Source organism: Lepisma saccharinum, chromosome 7 (genome assembly GCF_977018435.1).
Source record: "Lepisma saccharinum chromosome 7, izLepSacc3.1, whole genome shotgun sequence".
Classification (NCBI taxonomy): Eukaryota; Metazoa; Arthropoda; class Insecta; order Zygentoma; family Lepismatidae; genus Lepisma; species Lepisma saccharinum.
This window is the reverse complement of record NC_139235.1, coordinates 81,486,773-81,505,287: the sequence shown is the minus strand read 5'-3', so window position 1 is coordinate 81,505,287 and position 18,515 is coordinate 81,486,773. Positions and strand designations below refer to the sequence as shown.

Here is an 18,515-nt window from a genome sequence, read left to right as displayed (position 1 = left end):
CAACAATTTAATCAAGCCCATTTGGTCACAAATTAAGACAGGCAGTGGAATCAAACAATACAACACCCTGCCTAAAGAATTTGTCTGGGTTGATGATGTCAGGAAACTTGTAGATAGGTTATTGGTGATAGCTGGGGAGGAAAATGCTGGCAACCACAATTTTTACAATGAAAAGGTTGGAATTATGGACATGATAAGCACGAAATTGTCTAATTTTATAGTGAATGACACTAAGGGGATTGGATATCTTATAAAAATTATTAATACTCTACCCCCTAAATTTTGGAATATTTCTGAGGGTCGGGGGTTGGTTAATGACATTATAAACAAGCTGCCATTTGAACTACACATTCCAGGCTATCAGTATTGTGGTCCAGGCACAAAATTAGATCATAGATTAAACAGAGGGGATCCTGGTGTTAATCCCCTAGATGCTGCTTGTAGAGACCATGACATAGCATACAACACACATTCTGATCTTGACAAGAGACATGTTGCAGACAAAAAATTAGAAGAGGCTGCATTTGGTAGATTTGTAAGCAAAGATGCTTCTTTGAGTGAAAGAATAGCAGCATTGGGGACCACCATAGCTATGAACACCAAACAAAAACTGGGGTGGGGGCTGTGAATATGTATATAATAAACCTAGAATGAAGGCCAAGGGTGTTATGTATCAAATACCTTATGCAGGTCTTAAATCTCTTAAAACTATTGATAGTCTTTTAACCAAAAAGCAGCGCAAGAAAAAAAGCTCTTGTATTGCCAAGGGCCATGGTATGAAATTGTTGCTTAGTACCCCCCAATTAAAAAAATTACAACAATCTAGAAAAAATCACATGTGGGGGGTTTCATATTTACTATCCCGGCCATCTTAGCAGCACTTGGGGCTGTTGGGAGCTTGGCTGGGGGATCAGCTGCCATAGCAAAAACAGTAATAGATGCCAAGAAAAATAAGGCAGAATTAGATGAATTGAAGCGCCATAACCTGGCCATGGAGAAACAAGGCAAAGGTGTTAAGAGAGCCATGAATAAGTTTAAAAAAAACAAGAGCCGCTTACAAACCAAGATATTGAAGCTTTAATCAAGCCACTGGGCATCAAAAATTTTAGAGGTGTGTACATGTCTGATTCTTTACCAGAGCAACCACTCAACAAAGAGTGTGGCATTGTTAATTTGGATAAGTACAAAAATCAGGGCACTCACTGGATTTGTTATCTTAAATATTTAAAAGATGAGGCATTTGTGTTTGATTCATTTGGAGGTGTTCCACCTGAAAATTTAGTAAAATATCTAAAATCAGCTAATCTTTATTACAATAATGCCCGTGTTCAAAACTTCAAAGATGTTAATTGTGGACATTTGTGTTTATCTGTTCTTAGATATATGTCTCAAATAAATAAACCATCAATTGAAAATTTTCAAAAGGCCTTGTGGTATTTAAAACATCATGGGGGTATTCCATCTCAGCAGCCAAAATTCAATATTGAAACTCAAATTACATGATGATATAGTGTATCCCAAAACAATAGCTCTCAGAGCATTTTATGGCATGTACTTGATCCCTAATATTACACACCACAACAACAAAATTGCTGTAGGGGATCAAAAAATTGTCATCACTCCAGGGCAATATAATCTGTCCACTCTAAATGCTCAATTACCCAGAGGTATAGTATTAACTCAAAATTCTGTCACTCACAGAGTAGAGATTGTATCTGCTACAGAAACAGTGGATCTGGGTACTATAGGAGAGCTGTTAGGCTTTGAGAACAACACAAAACTTGAACCAGCCATCAAACACACTGCTATTAATATACCTAAATTCTTAGCCATAGAGACTCTGAATATTCACTGTAATGTGGCTGAGGGTATGATCACCAAATCAAATGGCATAGGCACTCACAAACAAACTGGCATCATTGCAACATTTAAACCTAATTTTGAATTTATGGAGCCAATCATCTACACTCCATCCCCAACATTATATTTTCCTGTGTGCCATAATAGAATAGATAACATTGAATTGATGGTCACTAATGAAAAAGAAGAATTAGTTGATTTTGCTGGAGCCACAACAACTGCAATCATAGAGATTAATATTTAAATAAAAATACATACAAAAAAATGGAGAATATTGAGAGTTATGAGCTACAATCATTCCCCCCAAACAGGAGGACATTTGCAAATTTAAATCAACCCAACACAGAGATTGAGGTTGATCTTGATGTAGGGGATGGCTTTATACACCCCCACAGAGCAGATCTATACATCAAATTTGATGTTGTAAAACTCGATGGAACAGATTATCCGGCAAATTCAAATATAAGATTGGTAGATAATTTTGTGCCGCATCTGTTCTCTGAAATTGAGATCCGAAAGCATGGTGTTGTTATAAACAGAGTGGATTATCCCGGCATTACCTCCACAGCTTTGGCCACACTAAAATTATCCAAAACCGAGGCTTCTTACTACAAAATAGGTGGATTTGAGGCTGGTGATAAAATATTATCCAAGAGCCACACAGTGCTGTTCCCTATGCGCCTATTGCCAGGATTCTTCTCAGATTACAAAGATATTATGTGGAAGGGTGGTTTAAGAATCACATTTAGAAGAGCTGCCAATGATAATAATGCTTTGATGAGGTACAGCACATTAAACTCTACAGGGGAAGCTCTGCCCAATACCCTACCTGATGAAGGCAAATGCATTATTCAGACTATGGAGCTAAGAATCCCAGTTGTTGAATATGAAGCCAGTTATGCTCTTAAATACAAAGCAGATATAATAAAAAATCCACAGATTCTTTTACAATTTTATACATATCAATGTGTACAGAAGCCTGCAACTGGTACTTATTATGAGTTTGATGCTACAAATTCATTCTCCAGTATACAATATGACATGCCGGATTTTGTGGTGGTATTGTTTCAGACTGGAAGACACAATAATCAGGAAAAAAATTCAAGTAAATTTGATAACTGCAACATCAAGAACATATATCTTAAAAATGGCAGAAATGAGGTATTTCCTAGAGAAAATTATAATTTAGACATTTCCAAGGATGATTTTCTTAAATTATATGAAGCATTTACAGCATACAAAAGGGTCACTACTGGCAATACTGACATGTATTACACACCAGATGAATTCAAAGCACAGAGACCCATGTTTGTAATCAACACTTCAAAAAGGAAACAAGTTGTGGTTAATGACAGGACAAACATTAAAATTATCTGTGAATTCCATGAGGCATTACCTGATGACACCATATGTAGTGTTATTCTCATAGGGGAAAAATCATATGTTTATGATGTAAGAAATGAGAGAGTCACAGAACAATTCTAGAAGAGCTCTGCACAATGCATTGTCTTAGTACTAGAAATGCAAGTTGAGGCTGGTGTCCAATTAAAATATTGAGCATATTCCAGGTAACATATTAACATAACAGCAACAAGTATTTAAGCATATATTACATTATATTATTGTGTAAGCAAAAGCTCTTATGAGCATTTTTGCCTTAGTTTTAAGTGTAGCCAAAAAAAATATCATGAGGGGCATATTTTTGATAAGTTTATGGACAACAAACTGAGAGATGTAGCTTTTACACACATGGGCAAATCTGTCTGAGGGGAGTTCTACACTAGAATTCAAAATTCTTTAGATTTAAATATGTACACACCTGGCCGATTGGGCTATATGCACCCCCTTGACATTGTTTTAAGTGTGGGCAAATCGGGGCATATGAACTCTTCTTTTCTACACTAGGATTCAAAATTCTTGAGATTTAAGAGCATATCACACTTGAAGAAATGGGGAATAAGAGGATCTTGGCATAATTTTAAGTGTGGGCAAATCGGGCTGTTTAATCAAATGACCTCTTCTTTTCTACACCTATAAGTGCGCCAATAATATTGTAAATCGCACTACTTATTCGTATTGCATTTTTTGCATAGTGACAGCAGTTGCCCCCTACCCCCAGCTTTTTTGCCACTTTTGGCCCCCATTGATAACCTTCCTTGTCCTCCAGTTGAGCAGCCAATCGCTCTGACCGTAGCGAAACTTTTACGTGCAAAATAAAATACCCCGGTTCATAAACAACTTCTTATGCCTGAATCAGACGGAACTGGTTTCCAGTAGGAATGCTCTAGTTGACGCTGGACTGACTTCCCATTTGCTAGTTTTCGCCTCACACGATAATTGTTACACTGTACTTGTCGATAATCTTTAGTTCCCATAATGGCGGCCGCGTGAGATGTAAACAACGTATCAGTTCACACTTTTAAAATACGATAACCATTCAACCGAGAGGAATATTGCTTCGTATTAAATGATTTTAGTAGAGAAGCTGATAAAATACATGCTTTAGAACGTTTACTGTACACGTATGGAAGAATATTTCAGCTTTTTCAATTGTAAACACCGTGCACTCACCATAGACGGTGTAACTCGACGTGCCTTTCGTGCTGTATATATTATATATTATAATTGGAACAGCTAACCGAAATGATCCGTGAAATGCTGTGGTGTAAAACTATATAGTACTCTCTGTTATAAGATTTTTGGAAGCATTTACTTAGCATTTATGCTTTCGTCTAAAGGCTGCTCAAAGGTGGACGTGGACGAGCAATTTGAAGAATGTTGTAGGAGAATTACTGCTTTGTGCTTTTATTAAAAAAGGAAACGTATGTACTAGAGATTGGCTCGAAAAAAAATATGATAATCAATGCGTACCGAAAAAGCTTTTTAACTCGGGTTTGCATTATTCATACATGAGATTCGCAGGATTCATTCACACACAAAAAAAAAATCAAACATTTATTAATACACTTGTAATAATAAGGATTTTCAATTTCAGCTAATCATATTTCTCACGTACGAATCTCATCGCTTTGTATAAATACCTAAATATTAATTAACTGAACACGAATGCATTGCACGTCATCTCTTTGCTTTTCTTTATCGAGAAACGGAGAAACTATAAATAACATAAACAGCCAGCCAGCGCTCCGAAAGTAGTGTTGCCCACGAGACGAGACAGGACGAGACTTTGGTCTGTCCCGTCCCGTCTCGTGAAAATGCTGTCTCGTCTCGTGTCTCGTCTCGAAAATATTCGTTTGTCCCGTCTCGTCTCCCGTCTCGAAGGGTTCTGTCCCGTCTCGTCTCGTCTCGTCTCGTCCCGTCTCGTTTTGTCTCGTCTCGTCTCGTAAAAGTGATCCGGGATATCATGCCAACAAAAGTCAAAAGTAGCAGAAACACGAAATATTTTTCCGGAAAGTGGGATAAAGCTCCAAATATTTTACCCATTGCGTGGTGAGAATAAATAAGATTCGTTAATCATGAGGACATTAATATTAAAAATGCAGTTTGTTTTTTACTGATTGCTAGGTATCTTATGAAATCTACCATGTGGTTTTTCTGGCTTCCATACAAGAGTGCTCTTTTTATTACTGCTATACCTTTTGGAAGTTTTGAAATGTTTTCCACTAGACCTTCCTTCTTTCTGAATGTCGAACTTCCGTGCACTATGAAAATGTACGTTTCTTCATTAAATTCTAAGCTTGGCGCTCGGGAGCAACAAAAAAGTTTTTAAATGTGTAGTACGAACACAAAAGACTATTTAAAATTTCAATACTTAGTATATTACAAATAGAAAGCATTTATTGTTTTTAATATTGTTAAACATCTTCTATGACATATGTTTCAAAAAGTGTTTCTTTGTGATATTGTGCTGTTTCTTATGCTCAGCTTATGATGCACATACTTCTTTGTTTTCTCTTTAGCCTCTAAGTCAGATACCACCACCGCTTGATCTAATTTATCCTTCGGCAGGCACGCATCTAGAAATATATATCGGGGGAGGGTGTCCGAGCCAAGTGTTTCAGAAAAAATTATAATAATAACATTAACGACAACAATTAAGCAAATGTTTAAATTAATACATTAATATAATTCATAGGTCTATTCACTTGAATATGTAAATTAATCAATTCTATTATTGTTATTACATGAAATGTTACAAAGATTGTAGAAGAATAGTAATATAACAGCACGAATATTAGCTAATATCTAGCTTACGTGTAGTTAAGATCGCCTAAATTTGCATAAAAACAACTGTCCTGGCAAGAAGTTTAATGTCAAAAAAGGTGATGAATTGAATATTTGCTAAATAACAAAAAAGGATGTTAAGTCCACTTGACGAAAAATAAAATTCCTGATTAATATTTTATTCTCATTATTATAAGTAGTAGTGCAAAAATAAATCTTCATTGATACTGTCATTCAAAGCCGTATGATCGCAATAAAATCCTTGTTCGGCATGAAAAAGTAACCCTCGATTATGCTAAAGAAATATATTTTTGTTTAGCTAGAGCTAGGCTCCAGGAGGATGCAAGAAGCCGTTCCTGCAAAAGTGTATGTTGTACGAAGCGAAGAAACGTGACAAAACCACCACGTATGGAAGGCAAACCTGCATATATTTTATATCGCACATTTACAGAGCCGTGCCTCCTGAAGTTAAAAAAATCTCAACTTCAATGATTCTTTTAGACATGCTATAGTTGAAAAAAATATGTTTAGATGCACCAAAAGTGCATCATTATCAGATTATACATATAACGTGATATTGGAATCAACATATTTGTGTAAATTGGGTGCCTCCCCGATTACGTAGTAATAACGTCGAGGTCTTGTAATCAAGGGTCCCCGCGTTCGATACCCAATGGAGGCACAAAGTGGATCGGATCGCACTTTAAACTGTAGGTCGGTTCGCGATTTAGCCTATTTGTGAATCAAGTGGACTTAAAACCTAATATCAACCTTAAAAATATTAGAACCCACTAACTCACCCGCAGCTAAGTCAAATTTCACATAGGCTATCCCTCTTCATCCTCGTTCATAGACTTCCTGCAATACTCTTGTGCATGTGGGTTGCATCCCACCAGGTGCGAGAAATGTGAAGAGTTATTCTTTCCCTGTACTGCGTTATTTTTTTTTCATAAGAGTAAGGCTAAATTCTCGTTTTATCTGAACTTTTAAAAAATGTGCGAAATACGTATCTATCTTTAAACAACCGCCCTTTCTCATGTATGTGTAAAATAATCTCACTCTGTCTCAGAAAACCTCTTCCTACGATCAAATGAAGGAAACAACTCTCAAGTCTCAACAATTATAAATTTTTGCTTAAATTTCCTATAATTTATACAAACAGTAGCACACATCACGTCCTTTGGTGCAACACTGTCAACAGATAATGTTACTTTCCTCGTCCTAATAAATTTACTTCCAACCAGTGACGGGGCCAGGGAAATGTGACTGGGGGGCGGAAGGCTGGCAACAAAATATTGTAAGGGGGCAGTCACATTAAAACGCGAGAAAACACTACACATATATATACATATACATTAATAATACTTATAATAATAATTATAATAATAATAATAATTATTATTATTATTATATTCATGTATGGTGTTTTGTGTTTGTCTTTTATTTAGAGTGGACGTTTACTGCCTAAATTTACTTCTTGATTACGAGTTTATCTCCACATGATTCGTTTTAATAAAGACATTAATTCTTTTTTATTGGTAAGTTGCGTTGTCTCTAGTGGCCTATTTCAGTATTGGAAGACATTCATAATTTTATAATTCATCGTCTTTCTTGAGATGAAACTACTGACATAAATATTTTAGTTATAAGATATTAATATAAATGACGAAAAAATGCTTCGAAGAGTTTAATTTTCTTGCAAAATAAACGTGACGTTGGAAGAAATGAATCTTCTTAAGTATTAGAAACAATGTGAGGCACTTCTCCTGTAGGAGAATTCTGCTGTATGTGCTTTGGAGAACACATTGCCCACCTTTGGTACGTCCAGGACTTGACATTTCTTCTCAATGGCAAGAACATTCAAATGAGGCAGTTTGCATCCAGCATCCTGTTTCGAGCAAGCCTTTTCAAAGATTTTAAGGACAACCATCTTCGTAACGCTGAAGAGTTTTGGGCAAAATTTGTGTTTCACCTTTCAGGGAAATGTTATCACAGGATAAAAAAATCAGACAAAGGTTACAGTTATCTCATAATTCAAGAAATATTCTGACCCTGGCATTACTTACTCTTACTCTACCACTCCAACGTATGTCAGTGCTACACAACTACAGGCACCTATGGGGTTCGTGGGAAGAAGTTCTTCGATTTTGATATGTACGAGAAAGAGCGAACCTGCATCCAATGATTGAAGAGTGGCAAATCCTAATAAGCGTTATTTTACCTGCACGCGATATGTTTTGAATCGAATTTTAAGTGTAATTTGCATTTTAAGGTTCACGTTCAATACATTTCCAAATAATATCCCCTCATTAACTTCAAGAGTATCGAAGAAATTCCCTTTGTTACGGTTTCCTCAGACTCATCATCTCGAAATTCAAGTCCCTGAATAGTAAGAAACCGCGATGAATCCACAACAACTGACATGTAGTGTCGGGTTTTCTCCGATCACCTTTGGTCCTGGGTTCGATACCCAGTGGAGGCACTTTAAACTATAAGTCCAATCCCGATTGGCTTTTCTGTGCATAAAGTGGACTTAAAACATCAAATCAACCAACCAAATAAAATCTTGAATCAACTTTGAATGTCTTTTAATAATTAGCGTTGTCACTAACGACCACGATTAGAATAATTTGCCCGTACTACAGATGATGTCTTGTGGTCCTGAAAATATTCGTGATGTTTTAAAACCATCCACATTCAACACTTTTTCCCAGTTCTTAAGACTGGTTAAAACTTAGGTTAATCTCGGCTATTACAGGACATAAATGAATGAATGAGAAATCACCTATGCCCAGGTCGGTGCTCGAATCTTGAACGAAAGTCACATACACATAGCTATATATATACTAAACAAATTAATATTTGTTAATCAAGTTGGTATTATAAGCAGGAAAGTGATATCATGCATAATACACCACTTTGAAAAGGTGGTCGCCACCATAACATTCTAAAAATTTCGCAACCCGTGCAAATAATCACGTGGTAAAATCTTGTCATGGTTCCCTGTAAACAATAAAATCACCAAATTACTTCTTTCCATAACACCCGTATTTTCTCCTCCTCTTTAGCTCTCAGCTGTTCGGAGTGGGATAATGCAAGATTATTTGTCCCTAATTATATCTTTCTCTTAGTCTTGCTAATATCTTGGACTCCTTAATAACTTTCCCAACAACTCCTTATCAATTTGTACTGCCATGTTTCCCACAATGTTTTTCCTACTTCCTAATAACATTCACTTCTGTACACACTTTGATGTAAAAATTAAATAATAATAATAATAATAATAAACCCTATCCGTCGGTCCGTTTATCTTTCCAACCTATAGAGCTAAGACTATGTTTACAAGATAAATCTCGGACTCAGATACTCCACGATCTTTTGGCCCCTCCTTCCACCTTCTCTACCTGCCCTTTTACTTGATGTTATTCAGAATTGTATTAGTATCTAGTAGTATAATTGATGCTATAACTGGCGCACTTATAGCGTAGAAAAGAAGAGCTCATATGATTAAACAGCCCGATTTGCCCACACTTAAAATTATGCCAAGATGCCTATAAGCCCCAATTCTTCAAGTGTGATATGCTCTTAATTCTAAGAATTTTGAATCCTAGTGTAGAAAAGAAGAGTTCATATGCCCCGATTTGCCCACACTTAAAATTAAGTCAAGTACCCATATGATTTTATTGTTTATAGTGTGTTATTCTGTCAAAATCCCAAGAATCTTGAATTCTAGTGTAGAAATGAAGAACCCCCCTCAGACAGATTTGCATATGTGTGTAAAAGCTGCATATGCCAGATTGTTGTCTATAAACTTGTCAAAAATATGCCCCCCCCCCCTTGATTTTGTTTTGGCTACACTTAAAATTAAGGCAAAAAGCCACTCTCACCCACCCACACCCATTTATATTTACTTCCGGTCCGGTAATATGCAAAAATCTTCTAGAATTGCTCTGTGACTCTCTCATTTCTTACATCATAAACATATGATTTTTCACCTATGAGAATAACACTACATGTGGTGTCATCAGGGAGTGTATCGTGGAATTCACAGATAATTTTAATGTTTGTCCTGTCATTAACCACAACTTGTTTCCTTTTTGAAGTGTTGATGACAAACATGGGTCTCTGTGCTTTGAATTCATCTGGTGTGTAATACATGTCAGTATTGCCAGTAGTGACCCTTTTGTATGCTGTAAATGCTTCATATAATTTGAGGAAATCATCCTTGGACATGTTTAAATTATAATTTTCTCTAGGAAATACCTCATTTCTGCCATTTTTAAGATATATGTTCTTGATGTTGCAGTTATCAAATTTACTTGAATTTTTTTCCTGATTATTGTGTTTTCCAGTCTGAAACAGTACCACCACAAAATCCGGCATGTCATATTGTATACTGGAGAATGAATTTGTAGCATCAATTTCAGAGAACAGATGCGGCACAAAATTGTCTACCAATCTTATATTTGAATTTGCCGGATAATCTGTACCATCGAGCTTTACAACATCAAATTTGATGTATAGATCTGCTCTGTGGGGGTGTATAAAGCCATCCCCTACATCAAGATCAACCTCAATCTCTGTGTTGGGTTGATTTAAATTTGCAAATGTCCTCCTGTTTGGGGGGAATCATCCCCAAGAAATTTTATATAAATACCAAAGCCAAAAATATTAACACACATACACATATACACACAAAATATACAAAGTTTGAATGCTGTTAATCCTGACATGGGTTTAACTGCTATTCACTCTACATATTTGATTGCTGTTTATTCTGTGTTGTTTATTCTACAGGTTTGAATGCACTCTGTGCCACTCTACATGCTTATTCTGTAATGTTACAGGTTAAGCATGTTTGCAACCCATAGGTCATTGTGATTTGAAAAGTGGCAATCAATGCCCATTGTTCCTACATATGTTGAAACGTTTATATAGGAACAATATGATATATAATCAACATATGATGAAACGTTTATATAGGAACAATGGGCATTGATTGTCACTTTTCAAATCACAATGACCTATGGGTTGCAAACATGCTTAACCTGTAACATTACAGAATAAGCATGTAGAGTGGCACAGAGTGCATTCAAACCTGTAGAATAAACAACACAGAATAAACAGCAATCAAATATGTAGAGTGAATAGCAGTTAAACCCATGTCAGGATTAACAGCATTCAAACCCTGTCAGGATAAATATTTAAATATGTATGTATTTATAAATTAACACAAGTATTAATATGTATTTCCTGTTCAACAGGTACAGCAAGCAGCCCTGAGTATCTCAGCAGGTTCATAGAAGGCATAAACAGCAGACAAGGTAATATGAGATTATTGTTGAAACAACAGAACTTTGTACCTGTCAAATATTTTATATGCTAGGAACAATATTAGCTTATAGAAGGAGTGGCATATGTGTGTTTTATCTTTGCATGGATAATTCTGATACAGGATTTTTTTATGTATTTCAAAATACATAAAATCCAAGTCACTTGTTGATGATTTCAAGCTTAGATTCTCTGGCCTGTCTGAGTATAACCTGTTTGCTGTACAGAATGAAACTGAAATGCAGTGGGTGCTTATCAGTAACAGGATTTTCCAGTACTTGTGTCTTAAGATGCTTAGCAAGTTTGAAAGGCTTGCATACAACAGGTACAGGAGAATTGTTGGGTTCTTTGTTAATTTTCACACGGACAGGTGCTATCACTACTGTGTGTTAAAATTGTTGGACAATTATTGGTTCAACAATTGCTATGAATTGACTCCTGCAGAGCATAGTGTTTACATGATTGTAGATCAGAGTTCAAATTGGAAGCATTACAAATTTTTAAATAAAATTAACAGGAAATTAATAGATAAGAGTGTTGAATTTGTCACAACAGACAAAAGGTACTTGTACAGTGGGAAAAATTTTAATGCAGATCTTGTTAGGTACTACAAACATCCACACATAAGTGAGATTGTTATGTATTTTCTGAGACAAAAATTTAGAGACTGTAATCATAAGTGTCTTGTCGAATCCCTAGAGGATAACAACTATACATGCAACTGTGGGAAACAATTATCCACTCTGCCTGTGTGATAATACATACATTAATTTTTAACATAACATATATTTCAAATACAAGAATCTGGCAGTAGACAGTGAATATTAATTTAGTGCTGTAACAGCCCTAAGAAACACAAGCAGGGGTGTTTATGTTGTATGGAATTACATGATACAAGATTTTTTCAGAGAAGATATATTTCAAAATACAAAAAATCCAAGTCCCTTGTTGATGATTTCAAGTTCAAATTCTCTAACCTGTCTGAGTATGACCTGTTTGCTGTACAGAATGAAACTGAAATGCAGTGGGTGCTTGTAAGTGATAGGATTTTTAAATATTTGTGCCTTAAGATGCTTAGCAAGTTTGAAAGGATTATATACAACAGATACAGGAGGATTGTTGTATTTTTTGTTAATTTTTACAAAAACAAGTATTATCAATATTATTGCATGTTGAGATTGTAAGATAATTATTGGTTCAACAATTGCTATGAATTGCCTGCAGAGTATAGGATGTACATGATTGCAGATCAGAGTTCAAATTGGAAGCACTACAAATATTTAAATAAGATTAACAGAAAATTGATAGACAAGAATATAGAATTTGTAACAACAGATGATGGGAACTTGTACAGTGGTGAGGATTTTAATCCGGATCTTGTCGGGTGCCCAGAGCATATACATATAAGTGAGATTGTTCTGTATTTTCTGAGACAGAGATTCAGGGATTGTAATTACAAGTGTATTGTTGAATTATTAGATAATAATAATTGTATATGCAATTGTGGGAAACAATTATACAGTCTGCCTGTATGAAAATACATACAATATGTATTTCAGATACAAGAATCTGGAAATAAGCAATGAGCAACAGCCTGCAGCAGATCTCAATATAAGCAGTACAGGAGACATCAATCAAGATAATTGAGATTTCAAAATATTTACTAGAAACAATTTTATATGGATTCAGGATTTTTTGAGAGGAGATGCATTTCAAGATACATAAAATCCGAGTCACTTGTTGAGGAATTCAAGCTCAGATTTTTTGGCCTGTCTCAGTATGACCTGTTTGCAGTACAAAATGAAACTGAGATGCAGTGGGTACTTGCCAGTGATAGAATTTTCCAATATTTGTTCCTGAAGATGATCAGCAAGTTTGAAAGAATTGTCTACAACAGGTACATGAGGATTGAAGGGATGTTTGTTAGTTTTTACAGAAACAAGTCTTATCACAATCTTAGCATGTTGAGATTATATGCAAATTATTGTTTTAGCAGCTGCAATAAATTTAACAGAGAGTACAGTATGTATATGATTTTAGATCAGAGTTTGAACTGGACACATTAGAAATATTTCAATAGGATGAACAAAATATTTCTAGTTGACAGTGTTAAATTTGTCACAACAGATGATGGGAATTTGTACAGTGGTGAGGATTTCAATATGGATCTTGTTGAATGCCACGAGCACATACATATTAGTGAGATTGTTTTGTATTTTTTGAGACAAAAATTCAGGGATTGCAATTATAGGTGTATTATTGAATCACTGCATGAGGCTAATATTATGTGCAGTTGTGGGAAGCAATTATTGACTGTGTAATATGTTTTTACAGATAAGTTGTTAAATATCTGCCTGTATGGATTTTTTTTGAGAGAAGATCCAATTCAAGATACATAAAATCCGAGTTACTTGTGAATAATTTCAAGCTTAGGTTTTTTGGCCTGTCCGAGTATGACCTGTTTGCAGTGCAGAATAAGACTGAGATGCAGTGGGTGCTTGCCAGTGACAGGGTTTTTCAATACATATCCCTGAAAATACTCAGCAAGTTTGAAAAAATTGTATACAACAGATCTAGGAGAATTGTGGGAATGTTTGTTAGCTTTCAAAAAAAACAGCTCTTATTATTGGTTCTGCAATTGCTATGAATTTTCTCCAGAGTACAGGATATATATTATTGCAGATCAGAGTGCAAATTGGGTACATTACAGATTTTTGAAGAAAGTTTTTGGGAAAATAATAAATAGTTATATTGAATTTGTAACCACAAATCATGGTCACTTGTACAAGATAGGGATTAAAATCTTGTTGTGTGTTCCATGATGTTCACATAATTTGTGGAGAGGCATTTTATGGCTTGTTTCTGGTGTGCAATATCTAGTTCCTGGTCTAGAAAATTGCAAAACTTAGCCTTGCAATCCAAACTATACAGGGCAATCACACAAATATTTCCAATCAATTTTGTTTGGCAATGTTGATGACTGTGCAGAAGAAGTATCTATATGTTTATATGTGAAGTATTGCATGCTATATTCTCTATGGCATTTTGGGCATATTTTTGTGAGTATTCTGCTTTTATCTGGATTACAATTCTTTTGATGCTTAGCCCAATTGGGGCTGGATATATTTTTATTGCATTGATTACAATATTTTTGATTAGGCATTTTTTATTGTTGGTTTATTATATAAAATTTCTTGGGGTCCAAATCAAAATTATATGCTTAATACAAAATATCAATTGGATTCAGCAGTGTGCTTTGTATATTTTGTGTGTATATGTGTATGTGTGTTAATATTTTTGGCTTTGGTATTTATATAAAATTTCTTGGGGATCATTCCCCCCAAACAGGAGGACATTTGCAAATTTAAATCAACCCAACACAGAGATTGAGGTTGATCTTGATGTAGGGGATGGCTTTATACACCCCCACAGAGCAGATCTATACATCAAATTTGATGTTGTAAAGCTCGATGGTACAGATTATCCGGCAAATTCAAATATAAGATTGGTAGACAATTTTGTGCCGCATCTGTTCTCTGAAATTGATGCTACAAATTCATTCTCCAGTATACAATATGACATGCCGGATTTTGTGGTGGTACTGTTTCAGACTGGAAAACACAATAATCAGGAAAAAAATTCAAGTAAATTTGATAACTGCAACATCAAGAACATATATCTTAAAAATGGCAGAAATGAGGTATTTCCTAGAGAAAATTATAATTTAAACATGTCCAAGGATGATTTCCTCAAATTATATGAAGCATTTACAGCATACAAAAGGGTCACTACTGGCAATACTGACATGTATTACACACCAGATGAATTCAAAGCACAGAGACCCATGTTTGTCATCAACACTTCAAAAAGGAAACAAGTTGTGGTTAATGACAGGACAAACATTAAAATTATCTGTGAATTCCACGATACACTCCCTGATGACACCACATGTAGTGTTATTCTCATAGGTGAAAAATCATATGTTTATGATGTAAGAAATGAGAGAGTCACAGAGCAATTCTAGAAGATTTTTGCATATTACCGGACCGGAAGTAAATATAAATGGGTGTGGGTGGGTGAGAGTGGCTTTTTGCCTTAATTTTAAGTGTAGCCAAAACAAAATCAAGGGGGGGGGGCATATTTTTGACAAGTTTATAGACAACAATCTGGCATATGCAGCTTTTACACACATATGCAAATCTGTCTGAGGGGGGTTCTTCATTTCTACACTAGAATTCAAGATTCTTGGGATTTTGACAGAATAACACACTATAAACAATAAAATCATATGGGTACTTGACTTAATTTTAAGTGTGGGCAAATCGGGGCATATGAACTCTTCTTTTCTACACTAGGATTCAAAATTCTTAGAATTAAGAGCATATCACACTTGAAGAATTGGGGCTTATAGGCATCTTGGCATAATTTTAAGTGTGGGCAAATCGGGCTGTTTAATCATATGAGCTCTTCTTTTCTACGCTATAAGTGCGCCAGTTATAGCATCAATTATACTACTGTATCTGGAGTACTATCGTAACATAAAGTTATTAACCTGGAATGAATTGAAAAAGAAAAATGGTGAGTAACCCTGTGTTTCGAAAGAGTATAGAAAATAAGTTTAGGTATTCATTCATTCAACACGCGCTAATCAACGTTTCTAATTGAAATACCTTTTTCCAAGCAAACAAGTATTTGCAACTGATTAAATATTTTGCTTTTATTTTTTCGAGACATTCGAGACGAGACGAGACTTTTCAAAAGCCGTCCCGTCCCGTCTCGTGTCTCGTCTCGAAAACGAGACGAGAAAGGCATTCCGTCTCGTCCCGTCTCGAATTTCAAAAGGCTTGTCCCGTCTCGTGAGCAACACTATCCGAAAGCTCAGACAAAAAACGCTCCTTTGCAAACTCACAGATTATCTTCACATGACCAAACTTTGCTCTGATTGGCTGTTCCACAGAATCCAGTCGAGGAAAGCTAGTAGCAATCAGAACATGTCCTATTCCTCCAAACCAGTGTTGCCACATGACGGAAAATTTCCCTTTTGCAGGGAAATTCGGACAAGTTTTAGCCAAAGGGAAAAGGGAATTTCCATGAAAAAAAAGCACAATTTCAGGGAAATTTTAAGACTTCTGACTCTATATTATTACAGTTTATGTCAAATTCCAGTTTCATATTCACATTTTTATTTTTCCTGATCCTTCTTATTTGTGCTCCCTTGAATATAAACCTGTATCTATTTATATTTCTCTTAAGTTTATTGTACGTCGCTTTTCTGTATCTTCGAACAATTGTAACGATTAGAATTAACGATTTAATGGATTCCTGGGACATCTAACCAGAAAGCGATGAAGCTTTACATGTATGTGAAAAATTTTGTGCATTTTTTTTTATTCATACGATCATGGACCAACGGAAATTTTACTACAACTACCACTGCTAATTATTATTATTATTATTATTATATTTGTTTAGGTGAAGGGAAAAAATGGTCCAAAAAGGTAAATTTTGCCCCTTGGAAAGGGAAATTGTGCCCTCAGTTTGTGGCAACATTGCTCCAAACCAGTCAAATTATTTATATCTAGAAAGTCAGTCCAGCGCCCAACTAGGGCATTCCTACTAGAAATCCAGTTCTGTGTGATAGGGTCTTCAGTGGAGAGCCCAAAGCTGCTATCACCGCCACCGGTTCTAAACTACATACATACCTGTTGCCGTGACAGAAGTTCCAACTTAATTTCTGCCGGAAAATAGTAACTTCCTGCTGCGGGAAAGTCCCCCTGCTGTCCGAACGAACATCAAACACTTCGAGTAAAACTTTCAAACACACTCATCGCCACAGCTGTGTTATCTGCTTGAAACAATTGAAGATTACTGTAGCTGTAGCATTCTGCATACCTGACATCGTTAAAACATGCAGTCTGTTTACGTGCAAAGGCAAAATGTTTCGCTTCTCGTTGATTTCCTCGTTTGCCGATGTTCGCGCAAGCGCAGCGCCCGCATCCTCAACGGAAACAAAACAAAACTGCATTGTAACCAATCAAGTGACGTGCATTTTCCTCACGAGACTGGTTTGGGACATTGTATCTCAAGGTAACGTCCAGCACGTGTCATGCTTTTATTTTTCAATATAGTCTTTCCTTCTTGCTTCCGTCCTCTTTCCACTTGTTTTTTAGGTTTCGTCTTGAATTGATTATTAAAAATGTAATCACGTAGCGTAAAACAGTACATACTGGAAATTTTAGTAATAAAAAAGACTATTAACAAGTAGGGTTGCTATTACTATTGGGCGATATATCTTCCAGACGATATGTAACGATATTGAAAAAATATCGTCCAGGCGATATATATCATGTCGGCGATATATCGTCACGATATTTTGGCGACATATATCGTGTTAGTGATATATCGTCACGATATTTTAACGATATATGTCGTGTCAGCAATATGTCGTCACGATATTTGGCGATATATATCGTGGAGACTATATATCGCCCATATCACGATACGGAAAACATATCGTATCGTATCGTTTGTGTCGATATTTTCTTGACGATATATCGCGATATCAAATCTTCGATATCGTCCATTCCTAGTTGCTACATTTTACAAGTGGAAATCCGGGACGCCGCTGACCGGAGGCTGTTGGGAACGGGGGGGGGGGGGCTGGTAATATTGTGATTGATTGATTTATTTAGTTTATTTTACTTCGCATTTCTGCCGCTTTTGACTAATCGCGAAGATGGGGAAGAGTGATGATGTAATGAAATTGATGAAGAGACACTCTCAAAGAACACCCATGCCGAGGTCGGGATTTGAACCAGAGACATACACTGATACTTCCATAGGTTTCCAATGATGGTGTGGTATTTCAGAACGATAGAAGAAGCGTTTTTTCAACAAAATACACAAAATAAGAAACTTTTCGGGACACCGGGACGTATGATACCATTCCGGGATGTGTAGCAACGTATAGGTAAATGATTAAGTTGAAAATACAGTAAAATCTCGTTAATCCGGACTAATGGGGGGGGGTTAAGTTGACCGGTTTAACGAAAGTCCGGATTAACTGAAATAACCTAAAAGAACAGTTGAAAGTGCATTAAAACTCCATTTCTAGCAACAAAACACGTTTATTATTGCAT

General features: G+C 35.8%; 1 protein-coding gene across 2 annotated transcripts in view; it reads right to left on the bottom strand.

The window, feature by feature from the left end:
- The window catches only part of LOC145989962 (uncharacterized), a 33,296-nt gene extending 15,931 nt beyond the window's left edge, over nt 1-17,365 (bottom strand). Inside the window, exon 1 of one of the 2 annotated variants that reach the window (XM_083125514.1) lies at nt 17,079-17,365. The gene's annotated coding sequence lies outside the window, so the exon portion shown is untranslated. Of the gene's footprint in view, nt 1-1,058; nt 1,127-17,078 lie in introns of those variants that run through there. The other variant, XM_083125515.1, reaches the window with a different exon arrangement.
- Nucleotides 17,366-18,515: the final 1,150 nt, after the last annotated feature.